Below are 23,542 nucleotides of genomic sequence, written 5' to 3' on the forward strand. Positions count from 1 at the left end.
AAAAAAAAAAAAAAAAAAAAAGGACTTGATGTAACTTGTGGAAGGACAAAACTAGTACCAGCAGTTTTTGAGGACATGCCAGAAGCAGAACACGGAGATGGAGACTTCTCTCCTCTCCATCCTTATCTTCTTCCATAAAATTAAGAGATGATCATTTAATATGTGGTAAATCTTCTATAAAAACAGCTTCTTCTGTAAATTTCAAACTAAAATCTATTTTCTGAAGGATAGGGCAACATAGATGGTGATGTTTTTACATGTTGGATGCTTTTGCTTTTTTTTTTTTTTTTGTTTCCTTCTTTGTCTCTTTTGATCTTTGTTGCTTTAAAGTCTATTTTATCAAAGATGAGAATTGCAACTCCTTTTTTTTTTTTTTTTTTCTGTTTCCTAGATGTAATTCTTTTTGAACTTTTCTGATAACCATGTTAGTTCACTAATTTTGAATTTTCAAAGTTTATCAAAATATAAATGCTTAAATCTAACTGTTTGTAATGCTTAGATGCAGGTATGAAATAACATTCAATTATGGGACAATTTAAATATATAAAGAATGGACCATTAGGTAAGAATTCAGCCTTTATTTGGTTTATGGAGATTAAGTGAAAGTCTGATGGCTCAGTACTTTTCATGCTAATTTCCCTAAAATAGCACTTTGAACACTAATAGAAGTCCAAGAATATACCCAGATTTTTGTACTATCCATTTCCTATTTTTGAAAAAACAATACTGCAGAGCCATCATAGGTGACATAACATAATGGCTCTTTGTGGCCAGTCATTTGTTCAGTGTATGGGCCTAATATCAGTTTAAGGAATGATGCCTCTTTCCACTTTTTAATAAAGATACTCCAATGCCTTTTTTTTCTGACCACTGAGGCGGTTCTTTGCCCTCTGACTCCCTAAAGCTGTACCAAGTTCATTGTCTCCTTCTGAAATCAGGGGCATTGAAATGCTAATGGAACCACAAGAAAGAGTAGGTCATAGTTCATCTTGATAGCACCATGTACACACCTGCTGCTCTGTGAGAAATAAACCAAGACGGGAGCTCATTTCTGGAGTTGTTTGGAATCTTTACTTCTCAATGAAACTTCTGTCCCTTCCTTAGAATCCGACCAACACTAGGATTTGCCACAACTAGTGCTCCAAGGTGGAGCCAAAATTTTTTTGAGTGTGGAGAAATCAAAAATTGTCATCAGGCACAGCAGAAACCTTCTCTTTCTACTTCTCCATTCGAACTTGAAGAGTTTTACACGTTTGCCTAAGGAACAAACACATGTCAGGCACTCCACTGTTTCACAGATTATTACAGAAAGCAAACCTGGGAGAAAGGGGACATTTCAACAAGCATAAAAGGACAACAAGACAATAACGTCGTTTACGTCCAAAAAGCTCACAATGCGGATAGGTTTGTATTTCCCTTAGAGGATTATGTACTCTTAGTACTCTTTTTCTCAATTTCAAAGAGACACATGCCTTTACATGAGACTAAAATAAACAATTTTTACAAGGAATTGAAAAAAAAGGATAGTAAGCATTTCTTGTGAGTATTTGGGAAACATTCTGCACAAACCTAAGAAAAATGTTCATTAAAAGCACACAGAAATCAAAAAATAGTCATCTAAGCATAAAAGTGTAAAATAATTGTGGAAACAATATTAGGTAGTTATAATCAATTATATTCAAAGATGTAAAATTTGTGGTCTTACCCATTCATAGCCTTGCCTGGACATCAATGCCTAGAGTAATTTAGAATTTTCTGAGGCAGGAATTTGAATCATGCACACTTTAAGGCTGATAAATGAAGCCAAGTCATTTAATCAACATATGGGTCTAGTCACCCCTGTGTGGCGTTCTTTTTTTCCTTTTTTTAATTTTGAGATGGAGTCCTGCACTATCCCCCGGGCTGGAGTGCAGTGGAACAATCTCGGCTTACTGCAACCTCCACCTCCCAGGTTCAGGCAATTCTCGCCCCAGCCTCCCAAGTAGCTGGGATTACAGGCACCCGCCACCACGCCCAGCTAATTTTTTGTGTTTTTAGTAGAGATGGGGTTTGACTATGTTGACCAGGCTGGTCTCAAACTCCTGACCTTGTGATCCACCCACCTCAACCTCCCAAAGTGCTGGGATTACAGGCAAGAGCCATCGCACTAGGCCAGCATTCACTTTTCAAGCCAACTTTGCTGCTCTCTACTTATTATTAATTACATAATCCTCATTAACAGTCAGAATGAGATTTATGACATTTTTCAGTTGTACCTTATGATATTTTATAGATATAGATAGACGTTTAAAAGTTTTACGGGCTGGGCGCAGTGGCTCATCCCTGCAATCCCAGCACTTTGGGAGGCCAAAGCAGGTGGTCAAGAACTCTTGAGGTCAAGAGTTCAAGACAAGCCTGACCAACAAGGTGAAACCCTGTCTCCAATAAAAATACAAAAAATTATCTGGGCATGGTAGTGGGCATCTATAATCCTAGCTACTCTGAAAGCTGGGGTAGGAGAATCTCTTGAACCTGGGAGGCAAAAGTTGCAGTGAGCCGAGATAACACCACTACATTCCAGCCTGGGCAACAAGAGCAAGACTTCATCTAAAAAAAAAAAAAAATAGTTTTATTTATACTCCCTTTTTCAAAGTACTCCAGCAATATCAAAACATACTATTTGATTTTTAAATAAATGAATAATAATTTAGTAGTTGAGAGAAAACTATAAATAACAATAAATAATAATAAATCACATGGAAAATTGGCTATTAATAGTAATTTAGGCTCTGACAATAGAGGATTTTTGGTTGCATAAGTTAAAAGCAAAGTAGAGCACTTTCTACATAAATTTGAGAGGTTGGAATAGTTAAAACTAATAGCAAGAAAAAAGACTAATTGCATAATTAGTAGAAAAATATATTTTCCGATTTTGAAAATATGTGTGTTATTGAGCAATTAGAACAGACCCCTGTTTTTTTTTTCTTTTTCTTTTTCAAACCCCTGTTTTCTTATCACTGCTAATCTTGGCCTCACCCTGCCAAACCAGAAAATGTAAGGTATAAATGATGGTTTGAGGAAGAGTGGAACTTTGTTTTCTTATCACAGTCTAGTTGCCTTTATTTAGATAAATCAAATCCAGCACAGTTGCAATGTGGGTCAGTGTCATGACTTGCAGTGGACACATGTGGCTGAAGATAAATGATGAATACTGAGAAAATTTAGAAGAGTTTCTTTCTTTTTTTTTTTTTTTTTTTTAAAAAAGTTGAACATGGAGAAATACATCATCTATACATTTCCAATTCTCCATTTTCTCTACATTGTTCAAAAACATAGAAATGTTTTCAGGAACTGTTTTTTTAAAAATTTCATATATACCCATTGAACAGTTTAAGAGTAGAATAACTTTTTTCTATATATTTTATCTCTAATCAGCTACTAATCATCTTTCTGATCTATTTCCTACTCTCTGTTTCACTGCCACACTCTTTATTTCACTCGGTGTGTATAATGGCAATAATGTCCTGACTTGTCTTCTTCCTTGCTGTTCCTTCCTCCTCCTCATTGCCACCATCATCCTGAAAAGAAAAATCTGTAATACAATCCTATTACACGAAGAAATCTAAACTTATTTATGACATATAAGATCCTTCATGGTTAGAACTCAACCACCCAGCTTCATCCTCACTTCTTCGCAATCCTTCCACAAAACATGTATGCTCCACTCTAGTCAGGCCTATTTAATAATTCCCAGCTATTTAATAATTCTAGACATGATGTGCCCATTCATGTCTCTTTATCTTTGTGTTTGTTTTAGCTTTGCCTAAAATACACTTGTTTCAAACCCCAGAAGAAATGTGACCACTTCATGATTTATCTAATCAGCACTTTGTCATAGTTCTATTATAAGACATATTTCATCATGTTATGATTATTAATGTGTTTCTCTCAGTAAAATATGAGGTATCGGAGAAAAAGGAATATTGGCATACTTTTGTTTCCTCAGTGCTAAGCAGCATATCAGGCACATAAATGATGCCTAATATTTATTAAATGAAAGATTGAAATAACGGATGCATGGAGAGATGAATAAACAAATGAACACATGAATGAATTAATGTAAGGAAAAAGGTGATAAGTAATTTCAGAAGAAGGAAAGCTAGAATCAATATTTGGATTCTCTGTAAACAGCAGGGGAGGTGATTAAATGACCCAAAAGATCAGTTCCTCAATTTTTAATTTTTCTAGCATTTTCCCCATGATTCTGAAGTTTCAGAATTTGAAATTATAGATATGCATGGGTCCTGACATTCAGCTTCACATTTTCACCTCAGATATTTAAATTTATTCTCATTTGTAAAAGGTCTAATTTTAAAAACAAAAATAATTCATGAAAATAATAACACAAGAAGATAATAGCAACCTGTGATGCTCTAATTGGTATTAGACAAATTACTTGGGATGCGGAGAATGTCCAAATGAACGCATCAAGGTGGATGTTGGCATGTTCATTACAGTTAATATTTCAGTTAGAAGCTATTAAAAAATACACCCATTAAAAAAATACACCTATCTCCTGAGTAATTTCCCTATAGCTGCTTAACACTGTCAGGAAGTTTATCTCATGAAATATTTTGTGAGACAATTATCCTACACCCAGGAATTCCATGCTTACTTGACATCAGATATAGCGGTGCAAATGAAATAGCATCAGATTTCCTATAAAAGAACATAGTAAACAAATAGCACAATGATTGGTTTACTATTGCCCCCCAATAATATTGTGCATGCAATCACATGCACACACACAAACAGAATTATGTACTCTATGTATTACAGTTCAGGATGCCCGATCTTCCCCTGCCTTTTTTCTTTTCCTATTAAATCTAGAGACTAGTATTTTTAAAGCCAAACAGATGCTAATTTTTTGTGTGTGGCCACAATTTTTATTTTTTATTGTTGATACTTTGTTTTGAGATTTCTCCTTCATAATAGTTTCTCAATGTGGAACTGCTTGAACAAAGGGAAGACACATTTTATATTGTTTGCTTTTATTTTCTTTCCTATTTATTTTTAATTTCAATACTTTTGAAGAAAGAGGCGGTTTTTGGTTACATGGATAAGTGCTTTAATGGTGAGATCTGAGATTTTGTCCACCCATCACCCAAAGAGTGGCCATTATACCTAATACGTAGTATTTTATGCCTCACCCCTCTCCAACCCTTCTCCCTGAGTTTCCAAAGTTTATTGTATCATTCTTATGCCTTTGTGTCTGCATAGTTTAGCTTTCACTTATAAGTGAGAACATAAGATGTTTGGTTTTCCATTCCTTAGTTACTTTACTTAGAATAATGGCCTCCAACTGCATCCAGATTGCTGTGAAAGACATTATTTCTTTGTATGGCTGAGCAGTATTCCATGATGTGTGTGTGTGTGTGTGTGTGTGTGTGTGTGTGAGAGAGAGAGAGAGAGAGAGAGAGAGAGAGAGAGAGAGAGAATAGCTCAAATGGTACATCTGCTTTTAGTTCTTTACATCTACTTTAGATTTCCATATTGTTTTGCCATCGGCTGTGCTAATTTATATTCCCCCAGCAGTGTAAGTGTTCCATTTTCACCACATCCATGCCAACATCTATTTTTTTTAATTATTTTTAAAATTATGGCCATTCTATTGTGGTTTTGATTGGCATTTTCCTGATAATTAGTGAGGTTGGGCATTTTTTCCATGTTTGTTTGCCATTTGTATATCTTTTATTGAGAATTGTCTATTTAAGTCCTTAGCCCACTTGTTGATGGGATTGTTTGTTTCTTGCTGATTTGCGATCCTTTGTAGATTTTGGATACTAGTTTTTTGTTGGATGCATAGTTTGCAAGTATTGTCTCCCACTGTGTGGGTTGTCTGTGTACTTTACTGATTATTTCTTTTGCTGTGTAGAAGGTTTTTAGTTTAATTACGTCCTATCTATTTATATTTGTTTTTGTCACCATTTGCTTTTGGGTTATTTGTCATGAACTCTTTGCGTAAGCCAACATCTACAGGAGTTTTTCTGATATTATCTTTTAGAGTTTTTTAGGGATATTAGGCCCTATCCTATTTATGGCAAACTGGTTTGAAATGTATGGCAGAGACAAAGCCAAAAATTAGTCGGTTCCATTAGGCTCTTCCTACTCGAATATTTATTCTCATGACTTGGAGGCTATATTGCCTGGGTTTGATCCCAGCTTTATTGCTTACTCACAATGTAACTTGGGGAACATCTTTTTATTTTTATGTTTTATTGAGGTAAAACGTGGACATGGAATTTACCATCTTAACTATTTGTGAGTGTATAGTTCAGTGGTAATAACTACCTTTATATTATTTTTCCGCTTTGTCATCCCCCCCTCCCTCTGCCAACTAACAATCTAGTCATTATTTTTATGAGTTGACAACCTCTTTATGCCTCAGTCTCCTCAACTGTAAAAGGAGAATAATAATCAAGTCTGATTCATGGGATGGTTACAAGAATTAAATGAGCTAGTATGTATAAAGTTCTTGGGATTGTGCTTGGCCCTAGTGAGAACATAATTAGTTAGTATTAGTTAGAACTTAATTGGTGTTAACTAATTCTTGTGAAAATAGAAGTAGTATGCAAGCACTAATATAAGCAGAAAGTCACTTATGTGGTTTCCTCCTGAGGAATGAAGACTTGGATAATCAGAAAATATCCTTCTTTAGCAAGAGTATTTGCTGCAAATTCTTCTTTGGTATTGATATTTACATAGTGTATCTTTCCCATTATTGTCTTATTTTCCATTTTTCTTAATTCTTATAGTTTAGATGTATCTCTATTAAACAGCATATATTTGTGTTTTGATCTTTTGATCCAGATTGATAATCTTTGTATTTGCCTTTCTTAAAAAGTTTATTTTAAATTCTGGATATCAGCCCTTTGTCAGATGGGTAAACTGCAAAACTTTTTTCCCATTCTGTTGGTTGCCAATTTGCTCTAATGACTGTTTCTTTTGCTGTGCAGAAGCTGTGGAGTTTGATTAGGTCCCATTTGTCTATTTTGGCTTTTGTTGTCCATGCGTTTGCTGTTTTGGTCATGAAGTCCTTGCCTATACCTATGTCCTGGATGGTTTTGCCTAGACTGATTTACAAGAAAAAAACTAACAAGCCCATTCAAAAGTGGGCAAAGGATATGAACAGATGCTTTACAAAAGAAGACATACATAAGGCCAACAAATATACAAAAAAATGCTCATCATCACTGGTCATCAGAGAAATGCAAATCAAAACTACATTGAGATACCATCTCACGCCAGTTAGAATGGCGATCATTAAAAAATCTGGGGACAACAGATGCTGGAGAGGATGTGGAGAAGTAAGAACACTTTTACACTGTTGGTGGGAGTGTAAATTAGTTCAACCATTGTGAAAGACAGTGTGGCAATTCCTCAAGGACCTAGAAATAGAAATTCCATTTGACCCAGCAATCCCATTGCTGGGTATATATCCAAAGGATTACAAATCGTTCTACTATAAGGACACATGCACACGAATGTTCATTGCAGCACTGTTTACAATAGCAAAGACCTGGAACCAACCCAAATGCCCATCGATGATAGACTGGACAAAGAAAATGTGGCACATATACACCATGGAATATTATGCAGCCATCAAAAATGATGAGTTTGTGTCCTTTGTAGGGACATGGATGAACCTGGAAACCATCATTCTCAGCAAACTGACAGAAGAGCAGAAGATCAAACACCACATGTTCTCACTCATAGGCGGGTGTTAAACAATGAGAACACATGGACACAGGGAGGGGAGCACTACACACTGGGGTCAGTTGGGGGGAAATAAGGGAGGGACGGCGGGGGGTGGGGAGCTGGGGAGAGATAGCAAGGGGAGAGATGCCAGATGTAGGTGATGGGGAGGAAGGCAGCAAATCACACTGCCACGTGTGTACCTATGCAACAATCTTGCATGTTCTTCACATGTACCCCAAAACCTAAAATGCAATAAAATAAATGGGAAAAAAAAGACAAAAAAAAAGTTTATTTTATAATTGACACATAAAATTTATACATATTTATGGGATACAGTTTGATGTTCAATGTATGTTTACAGTACATAAAGAGCAACTCAGGGTGATTAGCACATTCATCATTCTAAATATACATTTGCTTTTTAATTGAATTATTTACTCCATTAGCATTCAATGTACTTATATATTTGAGTTACAAGCTATCATTATTAATTTCTATTTATTCCACTTGCTCTTGATTTATTTTCTCTCCTCTTTTGTCTTCTTTTGTATTGTTTTTATTAGCCCATTTTTTTTAGTTGGCTTGGAGTTATACGTTCTTTTACAAATTTTTTAGTGTTTGTCTTAGTGCAACAATTCTGCAGTTTGTTTTTGTTTAAATTGCCTTGTCTTCATGTTTGCCTGGTTATTTTTCATTGTATGCTGAATATATTATTTGCAAAATTATTTGTGGAGTGATTGTGAGACTGGGGCTTTAATCTTTCCAGAGAAGAATTACATTTGGTTTTGCCAAGTATGCCTTAAAAATACTTGCTCACCTCAACCTAATTTCAGGTATTAAAATGACTCAGATTGAGCCCTATGAGGGCTGTTTTACTTTTAATTCCCTCTTCCTCTTGGGGTATAGCACTTTGGGTTTCCAGTAAGAAATAAGACATACCAGGGCTCCCCTTCACAGGGATCCCTGGCCTACCACAGCAGTCTCCTGGGTTCTGCAAGGTCATCAATGCACTTTTATCCACTGAGCCACTCCTCTAATGCTGACAATTGCTTCCATGGGTGAAGTGATTTCCAAGAGCAGAATAATCTCTCTGTCTTCATCCTTTCCTGAATTCTGAACCAGTGGCTTCACTTTCTTGCTGGCTTTCCAGTGCCTCCAAACATATGACCCTATATTTTGTTAAGTTCTTCAATTTTCTTTCATGGGATGAGGGGAGGAGAAACATAAAGATATTACCTGATCTATTACTAAAACTGAAAGCCAAATTATGTGAGTTCAAATTTACTGATGGATTTGGTGTCAATTAGTCATCCATAAAATTAATAATTGAAACTTGTTATTGGTATTCTTCTGCCTGCATAGCACTTCTGCATTACAATCATGCATTATAATTATTTGACAGAGTTTTCTTTCTAAACTTGCTTTCATCTAATACTTAAAATAGACATTAGCTAACAGTTACTTACAATTGGAATGACTACATTTTCCATTTTGATTGGAATAGTTCTGATCTATCTCTGTTGTCCTGACTTCCTGATGGGTTTATCCCGGAAATGTGTCCTACTCTGGACAATAAATTATATCATCACCCACATAGATTAATTACCCTTATCATGGAAATTTAAATTTTAATAACTAACTCCTAGATGTAAAGTCTTCAGGCTGTGAATGAATGCCTCTCTAGTGCAAGAATTTCAGCCATTGTAATAGGCTAAAAAAGAGCATTCCTTGAAGCATAAAACATTTCTGAAATCTACTAAATCACATCAAATTGCTAATAAGTGTTAGTTTGGCATTGAAGAGGGGTTTCTAGATATAGCACTGCACTAATTTCTTCAACTTTCCCATCATAAAGATGAGACATGGAGATAGTAGATAGTAATGTGAAAGACTGACCATAATATTTTCAGTTAGCATTGGAGTCCAGGGTCCTGAACCCTTAGAATCACATTAAAGTGGTGGCACACATCATTACCTTTGAGACATAAGAGTTGTTATATCAAGGAGGTCAAATAGGCTTGTTAAAAATCTAGGTCTATTTTAAAACACTGCAATACTGGGAATTTATATTACTCAGCATTTCTCTTCAGTTTACCAACTAGATTTTATCTTTTAGTTTTTTCAATTATATTTTAAAGAAAATTTCTATTGCAATGGAATTTTTCTAATTTTGTCTAAAATTGAAACATGAAAATCGCATCATTTTTTCATAATTTTTTCAATGCTTCTTTTTTTTTCTTTTCTTTACCACGAGTAATTTAAAGTTGGCTAAAATGGAATGTTGTGCCCTACACATACTGAATGTTAATTCACTAGTAATAATGATGATGAAGACAATGATGAATATAGATTTTTAGAGAGTCAGGTGGGTAATACATATAACATGGTGGTTAAGAGCATGATTTAAGAACATCATCCAGTCATCAGATTATCCTCACCTAGCTATAAATTAATTGTGTGCCCCTGTTATTTCACTAAAAAAATAACTTAGTTTCCTTCCTGTAACTGAAGACAATCTGTATCTTATTACACTGCTAAGAAGGTTAAGTGCAATTATGCCTCAGCAAAAATATAATAAACAGTAACTCTTAAACATTTTCAAAACATATTTTGAAATAAGTATTTTTAAAATAAAGTTATCTTAAAATTATTATCATTATTTTATTCCTGCTACAAAATATGAAATCAAATTGTTTAATAAGTAAGGCAGTAAGCATGAATATATGTAATCTAACTCTTTGACACCATGATTATACTTCACAAGGCTATGCATTTTCTATATACAGCACAGGACAAAGTTTGCTTTATTTTTGAGATTACACTAGAGTAAGGATAAATTATAAAGAATGTATACTATGTACCTAACATCTCCTAAGAGCAAAAACTTACACATTGCAACATGTTTAGGTTAAAATGTACTGAGTTTCAAAAATCGCTTAGGTTTTATTGGTTATTTCATGAATAGGAATTATTGGCCTCTGCGAATTGCTAAATATCTATATACACTTTCTGCATCAGTTTCTACTTAGTGTTGTGTGATTTAGTAAGAACATTAATATTGTATTAGTAATGGCAAAATGGGCAAGGGTGACTCCACATTCGATAAAACAATCCTCTCCTGCTGCAACAACCACTCTAGGCTAACCTCATCTAAAATTGCTACAAACAACTACAAAAACTTAAAAAGAAAATGGAAAAAAACAAAAACAAAAACCTAGCTCACAGACCCAGACTAACACTCCTCCCTCTCCAGTTAACAAAGCATTTTAATCATAAAGGATTTGTGCATGCACATAAGGCTATCTTTGAATTATACCAGTAGACATAGAAATATTAGTTGAATGAATGTCAAAAATTGTAATTGTCGGAAGAAAAAGAATTGCCTCCTTCACTTGGTAGCCATGATAAGTCCACAAGAGATGTTGCAGAAAACCCAATGTCTGATGGCTATAAATACGAAAAAAACATTTCCACTCTTGCAGCATATCCTGGGAAGAGCACCATCACAATTGAGTAGTTCAATAGTCCCTACCTGGCCCACTTGGGGCATGGTGGAGACAGTTCCCAAGCACTGAAATCCATTCAGTACAGCTCTATGGTTTCTGGCTAAGATGAAATTTTATGGCTATTCTAAAAGAGACAGACCAACTTCCAATGAATATGTGCATTCTCTTTAAAGCCCTAGTTTAGGTATGAATAGAGACAGTAAAGGAAGTTTTAAGTTATATCCACATTAGTGTTTCTTTAACAAGACTGACTATTGTGGAATAATAATGTTAATGTTTGAGTTATGAGAAAATTGGCCCATTTTAATAGCCTATTAACAACTTGTTGATTTATGTGCATAAAGTTTTATACTTTATACACATATAGTCCTTATACTTGGCCAAAAACTGTTTTAAGTATGTTATATATATTAACTGATTTTATCAATGTGAGAAATCTATGTGGCAAATATATTATTGTCATCATCTCACAGATGTGGAAACTGAGTAGTACCGATGTAAAGTAACTTTCCCAAGAACACCAGCTATTACACCGCAGTTGGGTTATGTACCCAAAAAAATGATTCCAGAGACTGGGTTCTTAATCATTACACCATCTTTCAAGGCTTTCTCTCTGAAGTAGATGGACAGATGTAATACACACACACACATACATACATACATAGATACACAGACAGATATATAGATAGATGATAGTAGTTCCTGGCACTGTATCCATTGTGAATGAGTAAAGCAAAGCCAATAGAATGCTTAGAGCCTTTCCGGAGTCTCCACCAATTTAAGATTTTTTTACAGGCAAAAGTCCTCATAAATCAACATAAAGTATTATTCCCCTCTCAAGGAATAAGACTTTCTTATTAGGAAATTGCTAGGCAGGGAGCTTCAGAATGCCTTTATGACTACAGTGCTTAGCTCTGTTGTGTGGTATGAGAAAAATGAGATTTTTCCTTTGGCGTAATAACATTTTTCCTCATAAATATACATTCCTTTAGGCTTAAATAATTTAGGATGGCAAGTTTTTTAAATGACCTGCTTGTCTTATGTATCTTTTCAAAGACTGCCCTTCCCAAACTAATCTGGTATCTCACAGATCCAATAAGAGGTATGTAGCCTGAAGAGGTAGGTCCAAAAATGTATCAGAACTTCCACTGTACACATTAATTAGAATGGCCAAAGCCCAGAATTCTAATACTAATGCTGGCAAAGACGCTGAACAACAGGAACTCTCAGTTATTGCTGGTGGGAATGCAAAATGGTACAGCCCCTCTGAAAGGCAGCTTGGCAGTTTCTAAAAAATTAAACATAGTCTTGCCATACGATTTGGCAACCATGTTCCTTGGCATTTATGCAAAGGAAGTGAAAATGTACATCTTCATAAAAATCTGTACATGGATGTTTATTCCTAATTGTCAAAATGCAGAAGCAACCAAAATGTCATTTAGTAAATGAACGGATAAACTGTGATAGATCCAGGTGACAGACTATTACTCAAGCTAAAAATATGTGAGCTATCAAGTCTTGAAAAGACACAGAGGAGATGTAAATACTAGGCGGGGGGTGGGGGGGAAGCCCAATCCGAAAAGAATACATGTAGCATGATTGCAACTATATAATACCTACAATGAGAAAACTATAGATAAGTAAAAAGATCAGTGATTGCCAGGGGTCAGGAGGGAGAGAGAAATAAATAGAGAACTGGCGATTTTTAGGGCAGTGAAAATAGTCTGTATGATACTGTAATAGTGGATACATGTTATTACATATTTGTCTAAAAGCACAGAATGTACAAAACCAAGAGTAAACCCTAATGTAACCTAATGACTTTGGATAATAATGGTCAATTTTGTAACAAATGAACTACTCTAGTGGGAATGTTGATAACAGAGATTGTGCATGTGTGGGTAGGGGTCATACGGGAAATTACCATGTACTCTCTGTTTTGCTTTTAACTTAAAACTGCTTGCTATGGTTTGAATCTGTCCCCGCTAAAATTCAGGTGTTGCCAATGTGATAGCACTAAGAGGTGGCACCTTTAAGGAATGACTAGGTCATGAGAGCTCCTCCTGCATAAATGGGATTAAGTGCTTTATAAAGAGGCTTCACACCACATTTGGCTCCCTTGCCCTTCCACCTTCTGCCACGTGATGACACAGTATTCCTCCCCTCCAAAGGGACCATTGTGGAAGCAGACGGCAGCCCTCACCAGACAATAACCTGCCATCACCATGACCTTGGACTTCCCAGACTCTAGAACCGAGAGAAGTAAATTTCTGTTTTTTATAAATTATCCACCTTGTGGTATTTTGTTACAGCAGCACAAACAGACTACCGCTCTAAAAGATGTCTTTAAAAAAAACTTCCACTGTACAGGAGTCAAGAAAATATGTAATCTGGGCATTTTCATTCAGCATAAAGGCTGTGACTGTATAAATGTATAGAGCCATACACACACACACACACACACACACACACACACACACACACAGAAAGAGAGAGAGAGAGAGAGAGAGAAAGGAGATTGACTCATGGTAAGGAATTTGCTCATGCAATAGTAGAGGCTTGGGGAGTCCAAAATTTGCTGGAAGAAGGCCAGCAGCCTGAAGATTCAGGAAGGAGTTACAGTTATCATCCAAAAGAATTCTGCTGAATAATTCCCTCTTGTTCAAGGGAGGCTATCCCTTTGTTATTCCCAGCCTTAAATAATTGAGGCTCACCCACATTACTGAGAGTATTCTGCTTCACTCAAAGTACACCAACTTAAACATATATCTCATCCAGAAATAGCCTCATAGAAACATCCAGAATAATGTTTGATCAAATATCTAGGCACTGTGGCCCAGCCAAGTTGACACATATACTTAACCATCATACTTGGCTTTCTGACTTCCCAAATACTTTATTCCAGGTGAATAAACAAAATCATTTGATGACTGAGGAGCAAAATACTTCTTGAACTTCTTTCTAGTGACGTTTGAAAACAACACTCTCTTGCTGTGACCATCTCTCCTGTAAAACCAATGAAGAGGTAGCTGGCACAGTAGCACTAATATCCCAGCTGTCTCTTAGCAAATTTCACCCAGTGCTATTCTGGAAGAGCCAAGTATACTACGTACGCACTCATTATGGGATAGAATTGATGTACATTTGTAGGAACTAGGCTGAGAAGACCACAGTGCATCAAAAATGGGAGGATGATACCAGGTTTGTAAGGCCTTGTGGGACCTTGACAAGTTGGGTAGACTTAACATTGCACAGTGACCTCAAATGTCCATGCTGGGTGAAATGGAGAATAAAAAATTACCTGATACACCCTGACAATGTCTCTATCTGTCACTAATTTCAGTAACCTCAGAAAGGCTGAACACTTAGTGAGACGTCATCAGTACTACTGAAAATAATTCTATTGTGATCTATAGATATTTTTAGTCCAATTATATGAACAATTTTGTTTCATGTTATGAATATTTATCTTTACCTTCCATGTGACATAGTAATGTGAGACAGTTTTACTGCACAGGATGTCCTTAGACCATTGCATAGGTACAGTGTGAATTATTTTAAAGTTACCATTAACAGCATTTATCATGAACTTTATTCATAAGAGAAATCCTTACAACGCATCTAAGAAATCCTCAAAGCTATAACCTGGAGGCAGATGGTTCACAACTATATTATATATGCAGGAGTGCTCTCGACAAGTTGATTTCATTTGTGAAATTTAATCTCAAACCATAGTTGGACTGTCTGACCAGACATTTGCCTTCAGTAATCTCACAAATCGATCATATGTTGTAACTGAAGTTGGGGGCTGAGATTTCTAATTATGCTACTTGGTTAGATTCTTCTGTTAGCCAATGTGTCTGAGAATATTCAATTTGATTTCTTTCAAGATAGAATAAAAGATTCTCAGTATATGAATCCTAGAAACAGCCTGACCAAATCAACTCTCCTCACAATTACTCAAACAGCCTTTTCAAATATAGGGTATTTTAAAGTTGCAAAGCAAAGGCTGGATTCAATTATTTGCAAGCATTCTTTGAAAATAAATTTACACTGCCAGATATTACCTAGTTTCTCTCTCTTTCTCTCTCTTTCTCTCTCTTACCATCCTCCTTCCTGCCCTCACCAGTGTTCTTTCAACAGGACCAAGAAGAGAACAGAAAATGCAATGTAAGTGTAAAATAAGTTTGTTACCAGAAGAGAATAAGAAATAAAAGACAAAAATAAAATAGCCAATGGTAAGCAGAATCTCAACAAAAGAATCTTTTAATGACTTCATGCTAATCCTACCATAAATCATGGGAAGCCAACATTGCTACTTAATAGGAAAAAAATGCCATAATACTGAACCACGAGAGCAAAGCCTATATTCAACAGCTAACTAACTCATTTTAAACAAGTTCAATATTAAACATTATAATAAAATGAATTCTATGGCTTATTATAAACTATATGTGTTTATTTTTTTTGTTTTTATTTGGCAATTTGAGTTTTATACCTTAGATCACATTTCAACAGAATGACTGATTTTGCTATAACTAATATATGTTATTTCAAAATTTTTAAAGTGTTTTATAAGCTTAAAACATTAAAAAATATGTGTAATGGTATAAGGTTTCCATATTCTTATTTGCTGCTGAGAATCTTAAATTATTTTTAATTTAATTAGAGTTACTACTGCAGCCCCAATTTTTTATATGCAAATTCTCTCCCTCCCTCTGTCTCTCCTCTCTCTGCTGTCTCTGTGTATGTGTATGTGTATGCCTCCATCTCTCTTTTTCATGCATGTGTATACATATACATTTACATATGTATACACACATTATATATGTATATAAAGATAGTCTAGTTGAGAAAGCATTTTATTGGATTTTTGTTCCATTATGATAGTACCATATAGACATAAAGGCAGGAAAAAAATTCAGTTCAATCTTGACATCATGGAACATAATATTTAGATTCTGTTAGATTGTGTTTAGTCACTATGCACTAAGGAGACAAATTATAAGTAAATTGCCCTTGAATGGCATCACAATCTGGTATCCTTAAGTGTAAGAAGAGTTATGGGCCATGCAATATTAAACTGCCAATGTGCTTCCGTGGCACTTAAACAAACTTCTGTCCTACCACTTCTGTACATGACAATGATTTACTGACTTTCTATCCAACTGACTGTGAATTGTTGGACAGCAAAGAGTCATAATTTTTTTGAAAATCTGAATCCCCAAAGTCTAGCACAATATCTGGCACATAACCACATACCATACATTCAATTTGTCTTCACAGAGCGAATGAATGAATGAACAGATAAGCTTCCTTTAAACAGAGTTTGTAAATTCTGCTAGGGAGATTGATATTTATTCTTTTAGACAGATTCTCACTCTGTCACCCAGGCTGGAGTGCAGTGGTGCAATCTCAGCTCCTTGCAACCTCCACCACCTGGGTTCAAGGAATTCTCATGCCTCAGCCTCCCAAGGCTGGGACTGCAGGTATGCCACTAAACCTGGCTAATTTTTGTATTTTTAGTAGATACTGGGTTTCACCGTGTTGGCCCAGCTGGTCTCAAACTCCTGGCTTCAAGAGATCCATCTGCTTCAGACTCCCAAAGTGCTGGGATTACAGGCATAAGCCACTGCACCTGGCCCATATTTATTCTTATTTTTAAAGTACTTTGAACAGTGCATTTGTTTTAAATGGATGTATATACTGCAGTGTTTACAATGTTTTACCAGTGACACCATCCAACTAGCAGGCAAGTTTTAGGATTATAATATAACAAATAATGTTCATTTACTGGACAAGAACTCAGTATTTCATACAAATCCCACATTCAGACAGAGACTTAAAGCACATAACTGCTTGTTTTAGGATGCAGTTATTACCTGTCTGCAGTTTCCATACCCTTGCATCAATTGAAAGCCCTGGATCGCTGGAACTCACTACTTCATTCTCCCAGACTTTGGTCTTTCCTGGTTTTCTGTCTGTATCTCTGTCCACACTTCTTGTTCCTTACAGGTACATTCTTCCACATTAGTTGCTAAATGTCTTTGATGACCTTCTTTTTCTATGTACTCCTTTTGAGAGAGTTTTCTTAATTAATTATTTCAATACCATCTAGGGAATAATAATTTCCAGATTTCTCTCTTGACCTCTAGGCATAATATCAAATTATTCTTCAGCTATCTCTACCTCATCATCTCAATAGCAATTACTATTGCAAAAATAAGTCGAACCAGAAATATGTGATAAATACATGAGTCTGGAATTTTTCCTTTCATTCACTTTTTATATTCAGTTAATTACCAAACCCTATCAATTCCCTGCCCTCTGCAACCACACTACCATCACCTCCCTTTCTTACTTCAGGTCCATTACCTCATACTTCCCTCAATTCTATTGACCCATTGCAGACAGACAGACATTTTGAAGTATAAATCAGACCCTTCTCTTCTAATGATTCACCACTGCAGAGAATAAAATCCAAATCTTTTAACATGGTATTTAAATGCAGATCATGATACAAATTCAGCCTGCCATGATTCCCCTCACAAGGATTCCTCAGTCAATACTTCTCTTCACACACATTGTTACCCCATGTAATGGTTTCAATTCCATGAGTAAGACATGATCTTCTATTCTCTCGTTTCCATATAAGCTGTTTTTTGTTTTGATAGATTGACCTAGACAACTCTGTGAAATTCTGTTCATCCCTTAAAAGCCACAAATATATGTCATCCTATAATGAGGAACTTACCCCCTTTTTAATTGTACTTTAGGTTCTGGGGTACATGTGCAGATCATGCAGGATTGTTGCATACGTACACACATGGCAAGGTGGTTTGCTGCCTTCATCCCCCCGTCACCTGTATCTGGTATTTCTCCCCTCATTACCCCTCCCCACTCCCCACTGTCCCTCCCCTAGCCCCCACCAACTGACTACAGTATGTGATGCTCCCCTCCCTGTGTGCACGTGTTCTAATTGTTCAACACTCGCCTATGAGTGGTAACATGCGGTGTTTGGTTTTCTGTTCTTGTGTCAGTTTGCTGAGAATGATGGTTTCCAGATTCATCCATGTCCCTATGAAGGACACTAACATCATTTTTTATGGCTGCATAGTATTCCATGGTGTATATGTGCCACATTTTCCCTGTCCAGTCTATCATTGATGGGCATTTGGGTTGGTTCCAATCTTTGCTATTGTAAACTGTGCTGCAATGAACATTCGTATGCATGTGTCCTTATAATAGAACGATTTATAATCCTTTGGATATATACCCAGTAATGGGATTGCTGGGTCAAATGGAATTTCTATTTCTAGGTCCTTGAGGAATTGCCACATTGTCTTTCACAATGATTGAACTAATTTACACTCCCACCAAAAGTGTAAAAGTGTTCCTATTTCTCCACATCCTCTCCAGCATCTGTTGTCTCCAGATTTTTTAACGATTGCCATTCTAATTGGTGTGAGATAGTTATCTCAATGTGGTTTTGATCTGCATTTCTCTAATGACCAGTGATGATGAGCATTTTTTCATATGTTTGTTGGTCTCATAGATGTCTTCTTTTGAAAAGCATCTGTTCATATCCTTCGCCCACTTTGAATGGGTTTGTTTGTTTTTTTTTCTTGTAAATCTATTTCAGTTCTTCGTAGATTCTGGATATTAGCCCTTAGTCAGATGGATAGATTGCAAAAATTTTTTCCCATTCTGTTGGTTGCTGGTTCACTCTAATGATTGTTTCCTTTGCTGTACAGAAGCTCTGGAGTTTAATTAGATCCCATTTGTCTATTTTGGCTTTTGTTGGGCAGCTGATTCAATGTCATCTAGAGTTGACACTGACAAAGTTATCACTATAGGCTTAGTATTCCTTGTAGTCACACAGAACAAATCTATACTTTTTTCTTTCACATTCTATATTGTCAAATAATTTAAAGTATATTGCTCTTATTGCTTTAATTCCCTGAGGTAAATACCTACAAAATCATTTACATTTGCCTCTTTTCTTCTAGCCCATTAAAAGTTGGTATTCAGGACTTTCTTGAGCATATCCAGATGAGGTTTGGTCACTCTAGAGTAAAGCTCAATGCCACCCTTTCTATTGGGTGCACTTCACAAACAACCCTCCACTACTTACAGGTGAATTGACAAGTCTTGAACAGCCTAGAAGGGAGCTAGAAATCCTGAGCTTGTGGGAAAATTGTATTTTATTTCTCAACTGCATCTTCACCCCACTCTCCAGAGTAAGAAAATAAAATTGGATCTGAAGTCATTGATTAGGAGACTTAAATTCCACAAAAAATGTCTGATGAATATAGGAAGGAAAGAGCCATGGGAGAATGTACATAGGAAAGATTATCCGTATTTTTTAATAGGAGGTTTGTCACTCTCAATAGGGGAAAAAAAAGCACAGAAGCACCACTAAGTATGGCTTCTTGAACATACCTTTCTGTTTTCCCCAAGTCCTATGAGGTGCCATTTTTCTTTTATTAAGGCATTTTCTTAACCAAAACCAGATAAAAGTATTGCCTCTCCCAGGAATGCTTACCTTTAAACAAATATCTAGGTCTTAAACATTAGATATAAAGCCATGACAAAATTTTATCTATCAGCCCTTAGGTAAGAGACAGAAATATTGCTCTTGCCATTTATTTCACAGAACAGAAGCAGTCGCCTAAAGACATACTTTGCAGTTGCAAATGAAACTCTATGGTGCTCAAACTAGTCCTATTACAATCTGTGAACATTCACAATTAACTCTAAGATTATAAGCACAATGTTCAGAGTAACTCTACAAATAAACACCGGGCTCAAATATTGCAGAAGCATCTACGTCTTAGAGGAATTTCAAAGTACTCATACATCACCCACTTCTCATTTCAATTACAAAAATACGGCCCAAATTTGGAAATAGAGCCTGATGATATACTTTTTGCATTATTTTTCAATAACTCTTTAAACAAATACCAAGGTTGGCACTCTTGGCCCTATTAACTTATATTTAATTAAGTAATCAGCTCTTAAATTTAAAATATCAGGTTTAAAATGTCACCTTTTTTGAGACAGAGTCTCACTCTGTTGCCTAGACTAGAGTTTTGTGGCACTATTATGGCTTATTATAGCCTCAACCTCCTGGGCTCAGAAAATTCTCCTGCTTCAGCCTTCCAAGTAGCTGGGGTTACAAGTGAATGCCACCACGTCTGCCTAATTTTGTTGTTGTTGTTTTTATAGACTGGGTCTCACTATGCTGCCCATGCTGTCTTTAACTCCTGGCATCAAGCCATCCCCCACCTCAGCTTCCCAAAGTGCTGGAATTACAGGCATGAGCCACTGCATCTGGCCTAAAAATGTTACTTTTCCTAATGCTACTTCCTGGACACCCAGCTCAGTGTCCTATCTACCTTGAACTCAATATCTAATTAAGGAAAAAGATTACCTTAATATATTAATCCATTTCTGTCCAAATCTCTTCAAAACTTAATATTATTATAGTGATTATATGCTTCCTAAGTGTTATGTTTCATATCTCTATATTATTTGAGAGTTTAAATATTATTTAATATAAATTTCACTTATTCAATTTCTGAATTTCTCATTCCTGTAGTAAAAAAAAATCTACCTACTCTTAAGAAATATCAAATTTAAGGTGTTGTACCATACTTAGTTTTTAATTAAGTTGAATGGCCTAAATCTAGTGAATATTCATGTAAAAAATCAAACATGCTTTTTCCACCTTTCTCTCCATCTCACATAAGGGCAAATCCCTCTGTTTGCTTAGGACAAAAGTTTAAATGCATTGTGATATTATTCATGTTGCCTTTCTAACTTTTATTCCACTACTTGCCCTAGTTCACTTCGCTCCAGCCACAAGCATCATTTCTACCCTCTGAATATGATTTGCTCAGCAAAGCTCCCATCTGAGGTCCTTTTTACTTCTTCCTCCTGTCTGGTTAGCTTGTCCTCCACTTAGCCATGAAGTTTATCCCCTCACCCCCAAGATTTCAATCAACTATGCAAACTCCCTTGCTTGGCAGCACTCCCCACTTCCCTTCCCTGCTTAATTTTCTTCTCATGCATCTATCATCATCCAACGTACTACAGATTTACTTATTTTGTTTATTTTTTTGTATCCTCCCATGTGGTATGCAGAATCCCAAAGATATACTCCCAAGTTTTTCATCCCTTGATTATTCAAACAAACACTAATCTAAGCACTGCTATAAAGAGATTATGCAGATGCAATTATGGTTGCTTATCAGCTGATGTTAAAGGTGGGAGATTATCCTGGACTATCTAGGTAGAGCCAATGTAATTATCTGAGCCCCAAAAAGGGAGAGAAAGGCAAAAGAGTAAACCAGAGAAATGCCATGGAAGAGGAAGAAAGGGAGAGACGGGGGAAAGGGAAGTCAAAGAGCTTGAAAGCATGAGACGGACTCAATATGCCATTGCTGGTTTGAGGTGAAGGAGAAAATGTCATCAGAACATCAGGCATCCTGAAGAAGCCCAGAGAACCTCCTGATGATGGCTACCTTGGTGATAAGGTTTGGTTGTGTCCCCACCCAAAATCTCACCTGGAATTGCAATCCCCATAATCTCTGCCTGTCAAGGTCGTGGTAACTGAGTCATTACGGTGATCTCCCCCATGCTGTTCTCAGGATAGTGAGTGAGCCTCATGACATCCGATGCGTTTTTGTTGTTTTTTGGTTTTTTTTTTTTTTGTAGTTGTTGGGTTTTTGGGGGGTTTTTTGGTTTTGTTGTTGTTGTTGTTGTTGATGTTATTTTTCAGATGGAGTTTCACTCTTGGTCCTCAGGCTGAAGTGCAAAAGCACATTCTTGGCTCACTGCAACCTCTGCCTCCCAGATTCAAGCAATTCTCCTGACTCAGCCTCCCAAGTAGCTGGGATAACAGGCATGTGCCACCTCGCTGGGCTATTTTTTTTTTTTTAATTTAGTAGAGATGGGGTTTCACCATGTTAGTCAGGCTGGTCTCAAACTCCTGACCTTAGGTGATCCACCTTCATTGATCTCCCAAAGTGCTGAGATCACAGAAGTGCACCACCTCGCCCAGTCTGATCTGATGGTTTTATAAGCGGCTGGCATTTCCCTTGCTTGCACTCACTCTATCCTGCCACCTTGTGAAGAAGGTGCCTGCTTCTTCTTTGCCTTCTCCCATGATTGTAAGTTTCCTGAGGCCTCCCTAGCAATGTGGAACTGTGAGTCAATTAAACTTCCTTCCTTTATAAATTACCCAATCTCAGGTATTTCTTCATAGCAGTATGAGAACAAACTAATACATAAAGAAACCGTCACCTCAGTCCTACATTTACAAAGAACCAAATTCTTACAATAACCTGAATGAGCTTGGAAGTGAATTCTCCCCAAAGCATCCAGAAAGAAACACAGCCCTGTTGTGAAAAGGTAAAACATATTCCTTAATTTTAGTTTTATGAAACCCAGAGCACAGATCCACCTGAGCTACATTGTGCCTAGACATGTGACCTACAGATAATTACTGAATACTGTATTAAGTCGCTAAATTTGTGGTAATTTGCTATAGCAGCAATAAAAGATGAATGTACCCTATCAGAATATAGGCCTGATGAAGGCAGGGATCCTCATCCAGTTTGTTTGTTTTTTTTCAGTGCTCTGACCAGGACTTAGAATAGAATCTGACAATTGAAGGCAATAAAGACTTTCTGAATAGGTGAATATATGTAGCATACATATTCTTTCCCACAAAATCTGTATTTTACAAAGCCTTATGAAATTTCCAGCCCAAAAATGTTACATAAAAATATTTAAAATTAAAATGTGAAAGGTAAGTTGTTTTGAAAGCTCTTCATTCAGTAGTTTGTATTGCTACAAGTTAGCAGCGGCTATCAGTTTTGTGGATCAGACACAGGAAAAAGTCAAATACCACTTCCCAAAGCAGTGTTCTTCAAGCTACAGGCTTCAACACACAAGCGGGTGATAAAGCAATTTATGGGGTTGAGATAGGAAGGAAGGAAGGAAGGAAGGAAGGAAGGAAGGAAGGAAGGAAGGGAGGAAGGAGGGCGGGCGGGCGGGAGGGAGGGAAGGAGGGTCGGTCAAAACGCCATAATGCAACTTTAATTTTAGTGTGGCATGTATGAGTGTGCATATGCATGTTATGTGTGTGGTGGATCACTATGCGAGATGTATTTCTCACTGTGAGTTCCATCAAAACAATTAGAAAAACCCTAAAGGTCATTATAGTCTGTGCTGTGGACCAGAATGTAATTTAGGGCCTGACTGAAAGTGAGATGATGACAAATGAATAGGGA

The 23,542-nt window shown here is 36.4% G+C and overlaps 1 protein-coding gene across 4 annotated transcripts in view; it reads right to left on the minus strand.

The window, feature by feature from the left end:
• TAFA2 (TAFA chemokine like family member 2) overlaps positions 1 to 23,542 on the minus strand; it is a 483,813-nt gene that overhangs the window by 11,965 nt on the left and 448,306 nt on the right. For 2 of the 4 annotated variants that reach the window (XR_005197126.1, XR_001819551.2), the window contains one exon: positions 1,011 to 1,257. The exons of the other annotated variants lie outside the window; for them this stretch is intronic. The gene's annotated coding sequence lies outside the window, so the exon portion shown is untranslated. The remainder of the gene's footprint in view (positions 1 to 1,010; positions 1,258 to 23,542) is intronic. 4 annotated transcript variants of the gene reach the window in all.

This window comes from Cebus imitator, unplaced genomic scaffold (assembly GCF_001604975.1).
Source record: "Cebus imitator isolate Cc_AM_T3 unplaced genomic scaffold, Cebus_imitator-1.0 Scaffold433, whole genome shotgun sequence".
In the NCBI taxonomy this organism is placed as follows: Eukaryota; Metazoa; Chordata; class Mammalia; order Primates; family Cebidae; genus Cebus; species Cebus imitator.